Here is a 13,606-nt window from a genome sequence, read left to right on the forward strand (position 1 = left end):
TCCCTAGTCTCCTGGGATTTTCCAGTACCTGGTATCACCAGTGAAGACTACAAAATGGCAAAATGGCAGCCTGCTCTTCCCTGTGGGTGCTCTGTCCAGGAAGGGATGCGTGTTGCTGGCCTGAACGCACCTGTAAGAGGTGGTAGAGGACCACAGTTGGGAGGTCTCACCCAATCAGGAGGAACAGAGTTTGGGAACTGCTTAAAAATTAGTCTGGCCACATTTTTGTAGAGCAGCTGTGCTGTGCTTGGGATTCACTTCAGCTCCCAAGACACTCCAAAGCCCAAAGGCTGGAACAGCTAAGTCACCAAAACAGCAATGATGGTGGCCTGAACCTCTCCCTGGTAGCTCCAACCCAAGGAGGTCTAAAACCTCTGTCAGCCAGAGACCACCAGTGGGGGTTGCTGAAGACCCCTGTTGGGAGAGTCCACTCAGTGAGGAGAAATGGGATCAGAGACCTGCTTTAAAAGCAGTCTGGCCATATTTCTGTAGGGCAGCTATGCTGTTCTGGGTAATGCTTCCACCCTCATTTGGCTTGGGCTCTCCAAAGCCTGAAAACTGGAAGAACTAAGTCATCCAAACAGCTCACAGGGAGCTCTCTGACTCTCCTCTGATTACTCTGTCCCAGAGAGTTTTCAAATCTCTGTGGACTGGAGAAAACTAGTGGAGGTGGCTAAAGGCCCCTGTTGGGAGTCTCCACCCGGTGATGAGGAATGGAATCAGGGATGCACTTAAAGAAGCAGTCTGGCCACATTTCAGTAGAGCAGCTGTGCTGTGCTGGAGGATTCTTTCCATCCCTGGTCAGCTTGGAGTCACCAAAGTCTGAAGGCCATAACAGCTAAGTCATCCAAACAGCAAAGACCCCAGCCCACCACTCACCCTGGGAGCTCCATCCCATGGAGGCACAATACTGCTATCTGTAGCTGACTGGAATTCCAGACGGGTGGGTCTTATTCGGTGAGGTGCTATGGAAGTGGTACCCATAGACCATTGCTGCTTGACCTTCTGGATTCAGCCTCTTTCCTAGGATATGTATGGGGGTCTAACCTCCCACTTTGCCCTTTCCCAGAGTTGCAGTTACTTTTGCTGGGAAGCCTGGGATGCAAGAGCATCTAAAACTTCCAGATCTCTGTGCATGCCTGAGCGGCTGCTCTGCCAAAACTCCACATAGCTCTGGGTGGCAGACTAAAGGCCCCAGTGGAGTGGGTTCACAAAGAGATCTCTTGATCTGAGGGTTGCAAAGATCTGTGGGAGAAGCATGCATTCTTGGGGACACACATTCATTCACCACTTCCCTGGGTGGGGAGGTTCCTTTGGGTCCCTGTCACTCCCAGGTGGGCCATCATCCTGCGGTGCTTTTCTCTATTCTCCATGGGTCAAGCTGTTTCTTTGATTAGTCCCCATGTATGTACCTGGATGATTCTGTTGAAGTTGCTGTATTTACTTGCCCCTTCCACTCTTCTTTGTGAGAACCACACACACTAGCTGCTTTTAGTCGGCCATCTTAGCTACCTCTCTTGTTAATTGTTTTCTGGTTGTTTTGTAAATCCTTTGTTCCTTTCTTCCTCTCTTGCTCTCTTTCTTTGTGATTAGGTGACTTGCTCTAGTGGTATGCTTTGATTTCTTGTCCTTTATTTATAAATTTTATTGTAACCTTCATACTAAATTTATAAATAATTTATACACCACCTTTACAGTATTAGACTCTTCTGAATTTGACCTTGTACTGACTTTTTACTAGTGAGTTTTACACTTTCGCATGTTTTAGTGTTACTATTTAGCATTCTCTTAAAATTAAACTTGAAGAATTCTCTTTAGCATTTGTTGAAAAACAGGTCTGGTGATGTTGATATCCTTCAGCTTTTGTTTGGGAAACTGTTTATTTCTCCTTTATTTCTGAAGAACAGCTTTTCCAGAGGAAGTATTTTTTTTGGCAGGTTTTTTTTTTTCTTCATCATTTTGAATACATCATCTCTCGCTCTCTTGTTCTGCAGGTTTCTGCTATGAATCCATTGTGGGTTACCTCCCTGTGCCAAGTGAGCAGTAGCCAACACATCAGGGTGGGAGTCTCATTAAAAACTGAGGGTGATGAAGAAGCAGCAGCAGAAGAGGACCTTGAAGCAAGTGGAGACTAGAAATATTCAGGAAGAGATAGTTTAATTTTTTTTGGGGTTGATACCTCCAGGGCTGTGTTTGCATCTCAGAGTGAAGATGAGTTGACTCCTTTTGACATGAGCATCTAGTGTATCCAAAGTGTGTACATGAGTAAGATCATAAGCAGTGATCAAGATCTCTATGATATCGAAAAAGACAAAATTTCAGTGAATTTTAAAAATATTTACATCTTACAGGAGTTGGATAATCCAGGTGCAAAACAAATTCTAAAGCTTGACCAGTTTAAGGGGCAGCAGGGACAAAAAGTTTCCAAGGCCTGATGGGCCATGGATCTGACTACTCATTCAGTGAAGTTCTGCGGGTTTGTGCCAAACTCTTTAGTGATGTCCAGTTCAAGATGAGTCATAAGAAAATCATGCTGTTCACCAACGAAGACAACCCCCATGGCAATGACAGTGTTCAGGCCTGCCAGGCCAGTACCAAAGTGGATGATCTCCGAGATATAGGCATCTTTTTTGACTTGATGCACCTGAAGAAACATGGGGGCTTGTTCTACAGAGATATCATCAGCATAGCAAAGAATGAGGACCTCATCCTTTGAGGAATCCAGTTCACTTTGAGGAATCCAGCAAGCTACAAGACTTGTTGCAGAAGGTTCATGCCAAGGAGGCCAGGAAATGAGCACTCAGCAGGTTAAAGCTGAAGCTCAACAAAGACATAGTGATCTCTGTGGGCATTTATAATCTGGTCCAGAAGGCTCTCAAGCCTCCTCCAATAAAACTCTATCAGAAAACAAATGAACCAGTGAAAACCAAGTACCAGACATTTAATATAAATACCGGCAGTTTGCTTCTGCCTAGTGATACCAAGAGGTCTCAGATCTATGGGAGTCATCAGATTATACTGGAGAAAGAGGAAACAGAAGAGCTAAAATGGTTTGATGAACCAGCTTTGATGCCCATGGTTTTCAAGCCCTTGGTAATGCTGAAGAAGCACCATTACCCGAGGCCCTCCTTGTTCACGTACCCTGAGGAGTCGCTGGTGAATGGGAATTCAACCCTGTTCAGTGCTCTGCTCATCGAGTGTCTGGAGAAGGTGGTCATAGCATTGTGCAGATACACACCCTGCAGGAACATCCCCCCTTATTTTGTGGCTTTGGTGTCACAGGAAGAGGAGTTGGATGACCAGAAAATTCAGGTGACTACTCCAGGTTTCCAGCTAGTCTTTTCACCCTTTGCTGATAATTAAAGGAAGGTGCCCTTTACTGAAAAAGTCATGGCAACTCCAGAGCAGGTGGGCAAGATGAAGGCTATTGTTCAGAAGCTCTGCCTCACATACAGAAGTGACAGCTTTGAGAACCCCGTGCTGCAGCAGCACTTCAGGAACCTGGAGCCCTTTACTTTGTATTTTATGGAGCCTGAACAAGCAGTGGACCTTATATTACCCAAGGTTGAAGAAATGAATAAAATACTGGGCTCCATGGTGAATGAGTTTAAGGAACTTGTCTACTCAGCAGATTATAATCCTGAAGGGACAATTACCAAGAGAAACCGCAATAATGAAGTTTCCAGAAGCAAAAGGCCCAAGCGGAGTATTCAGAAGAGGAGCTGAAGACCCACATCAGCAAGGGCACATTGGGAAACTTCACTGGGCCTATAATGAAAGAGGCCTGACTGAAGTACTGGCTGAAGAAGCAGGAGCTGCTGGAAGTCCTCACCAAGCACTTCCAGGACTGACCAGAGGCCACGCCTCCAGCCAACCTTCCACACTGTGACCAGGCTGCCTGGCCTTGTTCTCAGCCAGTTAAAACATGTTTCTCCTGAGATAGGAAGAGTCTGCCCAACAGAAGTCAAGGGACTTTACGTGTATTAGGCTTTCTGTTGTCATGGTGATGGTGTAGCCCTCCCACTTTGCTGTTCCTTACTCTACTGCCAGAATAAAGAGCTCCAGCTTTGTACTATTAAAAAAAAAAATGTTAGCTTTATTGGAATTTCCTCATACGTGGTATGTTTCTTTTCTTGTGCTGTTTCTAGAATCTTTTCTTTGAATTTGATATTTGATAGTTCGATTCTTTTGATTCTGTTTTTTTCTTGTTTGGTTTGAATATAATTGGAAACTTTTGACCTTCCTGTACCTGGATATTTACGTCTTTCTACAGATTTGGAAAGTTTTCTACTATACTTCTTTAAACACATTTTCTGACCCATTCTCTGTCTCTGCTTTTTATTTTAGTCCTATAATCTGAACATTTGCTCTTGATGTTGTATTATAAGTCTCATAAGCTTTCCTAATTTGTTTTTATCCTTTTTTTCTCCTCTGGTTATGTATCTTCAAATAACCTGTGTTCAGTTTCACAGATTTTTTTCTTTTGCTTGAACAGTTCTACTATTGACACTCTATCACATTTTTCATTTTGTTCTTATTATTTCTGGCTTGAGAATTGTTTGATTTTTAAAATAATTTCAATCTCTCTGTTGAATTTGTAATTTTGATCATTTATTGTTTTCCTGTTTTGTTGAGTTGTTCCTCTGTATTTTCTTGAAGTTCACTGAGCTTCCTTAAAACAATTATTCTGATCATGTTGTCAGGCAGTTTATACATCTCCATTTCATTAGGTTGGTTATTGCCACTTTATTTTGTTCATTTGGTATATAGTTTCCCTGACTTTTTCTGATCCTTGTGGTCCTGCACTGGTATCTGCACATTTAAAAAAGTTGGAACTTTTTCAGTCTTTGCAGATGGACATCATCTGGGAAAGTCATTCACCAATCAGCACATCCAGAGATTCTGGGAAGGCTGTTTGGTGGGGTCTGTGGGTGGACTGACTGTTGAAGTACTTGGACGGTCTGGGCTGATACCTGAGTCAGCAGGTGGGCAGTTATTGTGCCTGGGTCCACAGGATTGGACATGGAGCCTGAATTCTCTAGGTTGGTCCTGTTGATTGAGTCCATGGTGGGTGATCCTGGAGCCTGGGTCCATGAGGGAATGCCTGAAACCTGGGTTCAGTGAGATGGTTCTGAAGTTGGAGTTTACAGGGATAGGCCTTGGTTCTGGATCCATAGGGGGCTTGTCTGTAGCCTGGATCAGCATGTGGTTGAGTCTTCTGCCTGAGTCTGAGGGAGCTGGCCTGAAGCCTGAGTCTACAGGGGCTGGTCTTTTGCTGGGGCAAGCCTTGAGCTTGAGTCCATGGCAGTAGGCCTGGGCCCTGGGTCCATGGGGTGGTCTGGAGCCTACTTTTGCAGGGGTGGACTGGAGTCAATCTGTGGAGGCTGGCTTGGCACAAAGGTCTACTGGAATGGGCCTGGATCCTGGATTCACTGGAGCCTGGGACTACTAGGACTAGCCGAGGGCCTGGGGGCTGCCTGGTGCTTGGGAAGTCATGGGGCCTGGGTTTGTGGGGGCTTGTCTGGATCCTGGCATCATTGGTGGTGATCCAGTTCCCAGCACCATGAGGACTGGGAACTCCACCTGGATCCTGAAGCTGTGGAGACTGGCCTGGGACCTTGTTACATGAGATCTGGCCTGGAGGCTATGTGTGGGTGCTGGCCTAGAACCTCAGCCCACAGGGATGAGAACATGGACCTATGGGGACTACTCTAGAGACTTGGTATGGATGTGGTAGTCTGGAGGTTAGATCTGCAAGGGCTAACCTGGATCCTTGGGATGCTGGGGCCAAACTGGAACCTGAGTCCACAGGGGTGGTTTTGGAGCTTGGTTTTTGAAGAGGCTGGCCTAGCACTGCAATTTATTGTAATGAGCTCGCACCTTGGGTCGGCTGAAGCATGGGGACACAGGAGATGGCCTGAAGAGTGGTGTTGCAGGGACTGGCCTGGCTCTAGGCAAACCTAGAGCCTCTGTCTGCAGGCGTTGGACTGATGTCTGAGGTCAGGGGTGCTTACATGGTGCTAGGGTGGGTCTGAAGCTGAAGGCCGTGTATTCCAACCTGACTGTGGGCTGGTCTGGAGCCTGTGGCTGCAGGGGCTAGCCTGGTTCTGGGTCAGCCTAGAGCCTGTATACAAAGGAACTGATGCGGAGGCTAAATTCACAGGTGCCAGCCTGATATCTAGGGCTGTGGGGGCCTCCCATGATGCTGGAATAGATATAAACTCTGAAATCACAGGGGCTGGCTGAGTGCTGGGGCTGGTCTGAAGCTAAGGGCTGCTAGGGTTGGCCTGGTAGTGGGGCAGGCCTAGAAGTTCAGCTCATGGATACTGGACTAGAGTCTGGGGCCATGAGGTCCTGGCACTGGGTTTTACTGTGGTGAGTCTTGTATTAGAGTCTGAGGCAAAGTCCAATGCTCACTTCCTTCTTTCAAGAGGAGGGTGTCTCTAGCCTTGATGTGCTACCTGGGGTTGGGGAAGGGGTTATTATAATGATAATGCAAACTGTTGTTCCTATTATCTTGAATATGTTTTTCTTATTTCTTTGCTATTCCCAGATGCTGTAATCTCTCACCTGGTTTCCTTAGCTCTTTGGGAGTTATTTTTGCATTTGTGTGATTGTTTACACTGATGGTTTTGTGGGGAGACAAGTGATCAAATGTCCTTTTCGGCCATCTTGCCAACATCTGCTTCCAGATTCATTTCTAAACTTTAGAATTAACAAATGCAGTATTCTTTTTTTCTCAAAGTCAAAGAATGAGTCATAAAAGACTATTTACACCATCTCTCTTGTGCATGCTCTCATTCTTCGCTCTGCTTGACTCCCTGGCTAAAGTGGAAGATATTATAATCCCATCTTTTTTGCTTGATGTGTGCTCTGTTTTCACATCTGATGTTGGTTGATATAATTGGAGAAGAAGAGCTGTGTGATGATTTAAAGTGTTGATGCCTTGATTGAACCATCTTAAGTAAGGAAAAAAGAGAGAGAGAAAAACAGACACAGGACGCTCCTGGAGAAAATAATCATTATAAAGGCTTGCAAATTTGGGAATTTTAGTTGTGTGGTTCAACTCACAAATTTGGCCATCTTGCCCTCAAGAATGAGAGCTAACATCTCTTAACCACCCACAAGTTAATACTGAGAATTCTGTCATGTAATTCCTGAATAGCGTTCAAATCTGTTGGTTTTGAAAGGTATAATTAAAACTTATTATTCTCCTTTTCTTTGTCTACCAGCTGTCAGATTACAGGAAGAAAGAAAACAAGATTTTTTTTTTCTATTTAACCAGTGAAAATATTTGCTAGATTGAAATACAAATTTTCCCTTTATATATTAAGAAAATTTTTCATAGCTCTTTAAATAAAGGGATAATTGATTTACAGCTAGATAAAATTTTAAACGTGTAAGCTGAGATTTTCAATGATACCATTTTCTAAAAATGGCTTTTTATGAATTAGGAAAGCTTGAAATTGGGGTGGAAACCTGTGAGATAGTTCTCACCTCTTTGCCATCAGGCCTAATATGTACCTATGTTAGCATATCATTATTACCACTTCATGTCCTTTTTACTTCTCCACGTTGTAAAACTCTTCTTTTGGAATTTTTTATTTTTTCCCCACTGATTGTGAGATGTTAGAGATTTTGAAATGATTCAGTCTTACTGATTAATATTTTATTTTTAAATTTCTCTTACCAAAATGACAGGTTTAGTTTCCCTTTAGAAAATGACTGTCTTATAAACATTATACATGCAAAATGTTGCTTAATTAACCAACATTTATCAGATAATTTTAAAAGTTTCCTACTTGGGGGAGTAGGTCATGGAGAACCTCTGCTAGGGCAATGCAGAAGGGAAATGTGGAGTCAGAGAACCCACACAGAGTCCCTACTGGGACACCACCTCGTGGAGCTGTGAGAAGAGGCCACCGTCCTCCAGATGCTAGAATGATAGATCCACCAACAGCTTGCACTGTGCAGCTGGAAATGTCACAGACACTCAATGTCAACCCATGAAAGCAGCTGGGAGGGAGGCTGTACCCAACAATGCCACAGGGGTGGAGCTGCCCAAAACCATGGGAATCCCCCTCTTGCATCAGTGTGACCTGGATGTGAGACATGGACTCAAAGGAGAACATTTTGGAGTTTTAAGATTTGACTGCCCCACTAGATTTTGGACTTGCCTGGGGCCTGTAACCCCTTTGTTTTGGCCAATTTCTCCAATTTGGAATGGCTCTATTTACCCAATGCCTGTACTGCATTGTATTTAGGAAGTAACTAACTTGCTTTTGATTTTGCAGGCTCATAGGCAGAAGGGAATTGCCTTGTGTCGGATGAAACTTTGGACTGTGAACTTTTGAGTTAATGCTGAAATAAGGATTTGAGGGACTGTGGGGAAGACATGATTGTTTTGAAATGTGAGGGCATGAGATTTGGGAGGGGGACAGAGGTGAAATGATATGGTTTGGTTGTGTCCTCAACCGAATCTCATGTTTAATTTCCATGTATTGTGGGAGGAACACAGTGGGAGGTAACTCAATCATGGGGGCAGGTCTTTCCCGTGCTGTTCTCGTGATAATGAATACATCTCTCAAGATCTGATGGTTTTAAAAAGGTGAGTTTCCCTGCACAAGCTCTCTTCTCATGTCTGCCACCCGTGTGAGACATACCTTTTACCTTCTGCCATGATTGTGAGGACTCCCCAGCCACGTGGAACTGTTAAGTCCATAAACCTCTTTCTTTTGTAAATTGCCCAGTCTCAGATATGTCTTTATCAGCAGCATGAAAACGGACTAATACAGGCTTGATGCCCGCCAACACCATATATTAATGCATGCTCTAATATTTACTCTTCTTATTACCCTACCTTTTCCTCCTTTCCCTTGCTATCCTGAAGTTGTACATTCCAATACTGTTAGTAGCATAGAGCACTTGCCTCAGACTTTACTTTCTGGGAACCCAGGCTAAGAAAGGGTATTGAAACAAAAACAATCAGACCTAATTTTTCTAAAAGTGCAGCAATCTTACACAGACTTCTAATTTTCCTGTAAATTAGATGAACATCTGTGGTGGTAATCAGGGTTGTTCATAACTATTCCAGACCTTATCATTCTCAGCACATGGTAGGATTGCACTTTTCAGTCCCCTTGAAGTTAAGCATGGCCATGTGACTGACTGTAGCTAATGAAATGTGAGCAGAACCAACATGTGTCTTTTCAAGGCAAGCACTTTAATAGCCAGTACATAATCTTCACATTTCCTTCCCTCTGTTACACTGTTGAAACAGAGTCTCTGTCAGCGTGGGTTCCTCAATGATTCCAAAAAGCAGAGCCTCCTTCTGACCTGTGTTGTCAGAGCAGGTCATAGCATGAGCAAAAAATAAAACCTTTATTGTCCTAGGCCACAGAGCTTTGAGGTTTATTATTCCCCTCACTGTTCTTGTTTACTGATACAGTGTCTTCCTTTCCCACACTAGAGGAGACCATACATCACATATAGAAATTTGATACCTTATTTTCTATGGCTCTATTTAAAAACACTGCTATTGTGATTCATGGTGAATTCTTTTCACCAGCTTGGGAAATTACTAGAATAAGCTACTCAAACCATTTCCATGGATGTCTCAAACAAAGAATACTGGAATATTGCTGGCATGAATGAATATTTTCTCAATCACTCTGAAATAGGCTTCTAAATTACTCTGTATTCCTCGACAAATTATTGACATTAAAGCCTCCATTAAAAGTAAAACCCCAAATTAGATTCTTTTTGGGCATGTCTTGATTTTCAATGCAAGAAAACTTACATGATAAAAGCACATGTAATAAAAAACAATTTCTTAGGGAGATGGAACTGTCAGATAGATCTCATGATTGCATTCAGATGAATGAAAGTCATTTATGCTGACAATGAAATGAATAAAAAGCTGCCTTCAGTGGGAGAATTAGTCCCACTTAAAGTCTTATAGAAGGCTCAAATAATTTGAAATAAGATTTAATATCTTAATTTAGCAAAACACTTGTCTTACCTCATATTCATTGGTGCTGGTATTTATTTTTGACCCACATATAATTAATCAGATTAAGACTTTTTCTCTTTTGGCTTCCTCTGTCCTCCTTTGTCACCACTATTTAGACTCCAAGTAGTTCAAAAGTTCCCTACCACTTTCTTAAAAGAAAGTAATATCAAACACTTTCATAGTACTTACTATGCTCCAGGCAGTATTTTAACCACACTTGAGTACTCACAATAACCCTGTGAATTAGATATTAATATTATGTCCCTCCCCATTTTATAGTCATAGAAGCTGAGGCTCAGAAATTTTGAGTCTCTGGTATAAAGTAGTCACATAGTTACTGTTTTAGTCCATTTAGTATTGTTTTCAAGGATTACCTGAGGCTGGGTAATTTATAAAGAAAATAACTTTATTTGGCTCATGTTGTGTATGCTGTACAAAAAGCATGGTGCCAGCATCTGCTTGGCTTCTGTTCAGGGACTCTGGCTGCTTCTACTCATGGCAGACGACAAAGTGGGGTCAACTGTGCAGAGATCACATGGTGAGATAGGAAGCAAGAGAAAGAGAGTGGAGGTGCCAGGCTCTTTTTAACAACCAGCTCTCACGGGAACTAATAGAGCAAGAACTCACTCATTACTTTGAGGACGACATCAAGCCATTCATGAGGAATCCACCCACATGACCCAAACAGCTCCAATTAGGCCTCATCTCCATCAGTGGGGATTAAATTTCAGTGTGAGATATCATGGGGTGGATGGATATCCAAACTATAGCATTTATAAGTGAATAAGCCAGATTTGAAACTCAGACAATGTGTTCTGTAACCATACTTATCGTCCTCTAAGGGTTTTAATGTAAAAGCCAGAAGTACCACAACACGTTTTCAAAGTGAGAAATCAATTTATTCCTGGGAATGCAAACGAAAAACCGTAATGGCCATGCATGTAGTGTGCCTGTGGAAAGTCTGCTACAGGTAGTAGGGACCAATGAGACCTGTGGTGAATGCTAGACTAAAGGTCCTGCCTAAGTTTAGTCAAAAGAAATGTAATTTTCAACCTCAGCCTTGTCTTCCAAATTTCATCTAATGAATGCCCATATTGTTGTCTTCTAGTGTACTCAGTCTACTTAGGAGAATCGAAGGCCACAATTCTGCAATCTTCTGGTTCTATTCCTTTAGGGTGACCTAATGATAGAAACTAGAGTTAGAATCTGTCAATAGTAGTTTACCACAGAAAAAATTTTAACCCCATCTGGTTAGTGTGTTTGTGTGTGCACGTGCACAGGCATGCAGTAGTTTACAGATCAGAAGCAAGTTATTTTTCCTTTGTATCTGTATATGTGTGTTTCTGATTGCTCTTGCCTCTAATGAAAGTTAACAATTGGAGTCACAGTAATTGCATTTTTTATAGTTGAATGGAATTTTAATTAATGATTCTTAGTCACTCACAGGTGGCTGCTAGAACATTGATTAGCATTTTTTGTCTTTCCCTTTTGTCTCTCTGTAAAGTTTTCTCCAATTCATTTGGGAAACAGGACCATACATTATTCATTCTTAAGTGTACTAATTTGATCAACCTTTTTAGATAATCCTGGGTCAATTGAAATTTGATTTATGGGGCAACTGCCTATGGAAAGTCACACAAAGGTGTCTGCACTGCAGTTTTCCCCACTGTTATATCAATGGGCCAAAACCCCATTGGAAAAGGTCAAATCCCTAGAGGCGAGGAAGATGTTAAGCACCTGTGCTCATTTACTTCAAAATATAGTGCCAATCCATGTAGTTTAGCAACTGGACAGGCTTATTTCTCATAGGTCAAAACACGTCATCACTTAGTAATAGCTTTTGGTTACTACTGATCTGACTTGGACTTGAACAAATGACTCAGTTTAATGACTCTCTCTCCTATCATCTATTTGTGTGTCTTTTGCCTTCTGTAGAAAAACAACTCAGCACACTTTCGTTCAATTTTATGTCGTATTTATTACTAACATACTCCTTATATAAAAATCTCCCAAGTAAGAGTTGCTGAACATTTTTTTATATTGCATATTGACTAAGAGGACTTTTTTGTTTTGTTTTGTTTTGCTCAAGTCATTCAATAGTTTAACACAGCCTGGAAAACACAACTAAGATTGGTTTTCATTTTTGGTTTTGTTTTCAGACAGGATCTCACTCTGTCACCCAGGCTGGAGTGCAGTGGTGCAATCATATCTCACTGCAATCTTGAACTCCTGGGCTCAAGCAGTCCTCCTACCTCAGCCTCCCAAGTACCTAAGACTACAGTAGCACACCACCATGTGTGGCTAATTTTTTTAAAATTTTTTGTAGAGATAGGGTCTCACTATGTTGTTCAGGCTTCTCTTGAACTCCTGGCCTCATGTGATCGATCCTCCCCCTCAGCCTCCCAAAGTGCTGAAAGTACAGGTGACAGCTACTGTGCCCAGCCTAGAGTTGGTTTTAAATGTGACACCCTATGTTTCATAGCAAAAGCTAATCCTGTAACAAATGGATTAGAAAACATTAAAAATATTTTGTATGGACCGGGTGCCGTGGCTCACGCCTGTAATCCCAGCACTTTGGGAGGCCGAGGCGGGTGGATCACGAGGTCAGGAGATCAAGACCATCCTGGCTAACACGGTGAAACCCCATCTTCACTAAAAATAGAAAAAAATTAGCCGGGCGCGATGGCAGATGTCTGTAGCCCCAGCTGCTCGGGAGGCTGAGGCAGGAGAACGGCGTGAACCCGAGAGGCGGATCTTGCAGTGAGCCGAGATTGCGCCACTGCACTCCAGCGTGGGTGACACAGCAAGACTCTTGTCTCAAAAAAAAAAAAAAATTGTATGAATGTTTTCTCTTTGGAGCACCTCAAGGCATGAATGTAAATCTTGTAGAATAACAGCAATTTCTGCCAAAACAGTGCATCGGTTCTTGACATGTCTTCCCTCACAGCAGGATGGTGTGTTATGGACTGTCAAATACAATTATCCAGAACAATGTAATCATTGGCAGTTGGATTATGTGATACTTTCTGGAGCAAATTTTATTTTTTCTTACCATTTGAACCCTAATTTACAGATCCTAGGGAGCCAATAGTATGAACCTATCAATCATCCATGGAGACAAACAAGAAACTTCTACTTTCAGATTAGTTTTTACTGTAATTCAATTGTTACCTTAGGTAATTTTCAACTGATATTTAATTTTAGTTAAAAAATACTGAGTTCAATACACCTATTCGTAGATTTTGTTTTCTGTTATCTCAAGGACAATTAAGAAGTGTTGGCAAGAATAGGAAATCATGGAAATCCCTTGCACAGATGAAGTAATTGTGATAAACAAAAGTCTCAGACACTCTCCAGCATCACTTGGTAACTGAGTGACACCATGAAAGCTAACTGAGTTCCAACATCTCGGTTTCTAGCACTATCCTGTCTACTTACTCCCTCTGTTACAACTACGGTATTTCATCAGTATTTTGAGGAACTAGATAATAAAAGATTTCCTTAATGATTAAATTTAGTTTTCTAATGGCCATGGCTTCCTTTTTAAAGGACTAAAGCAATAATTAGAATAAGAATCAGCTGTTCAAGAAGACG

At 42.3% G+C, this 13,606-nt stretch overlaps 1 pseudogene; it reads left to right on the plus strand.

The window, feature by feature from the left end:
- The first annotated feature begins 2,088 nt into the window (after positions 1 to 2,088).
- Positions 2,089 to 3,851, plus strand: LOC117077390 (annotated as a pseudogene).
- Positions 3,852 to 13,606: the final 9,755 nt, after the last annotated feature.

This window comes from Trachypithecus francoisi, unplaced genomic scaffold (genome assembly GCF_009764315.1).
Source record: "Trachypithecus francoisi isolate TF-2019V2 unplaced genomic scaffold, Tfra_2.0 Lachesis_group6, whole genome shotgun sequence".
Lineage (NCBI taxonomy): Eukaryota > Metazoa > Chordata > Mammalia > Primates > Cercopithecidae > Trachypithecus > Trachypithecus francoisi.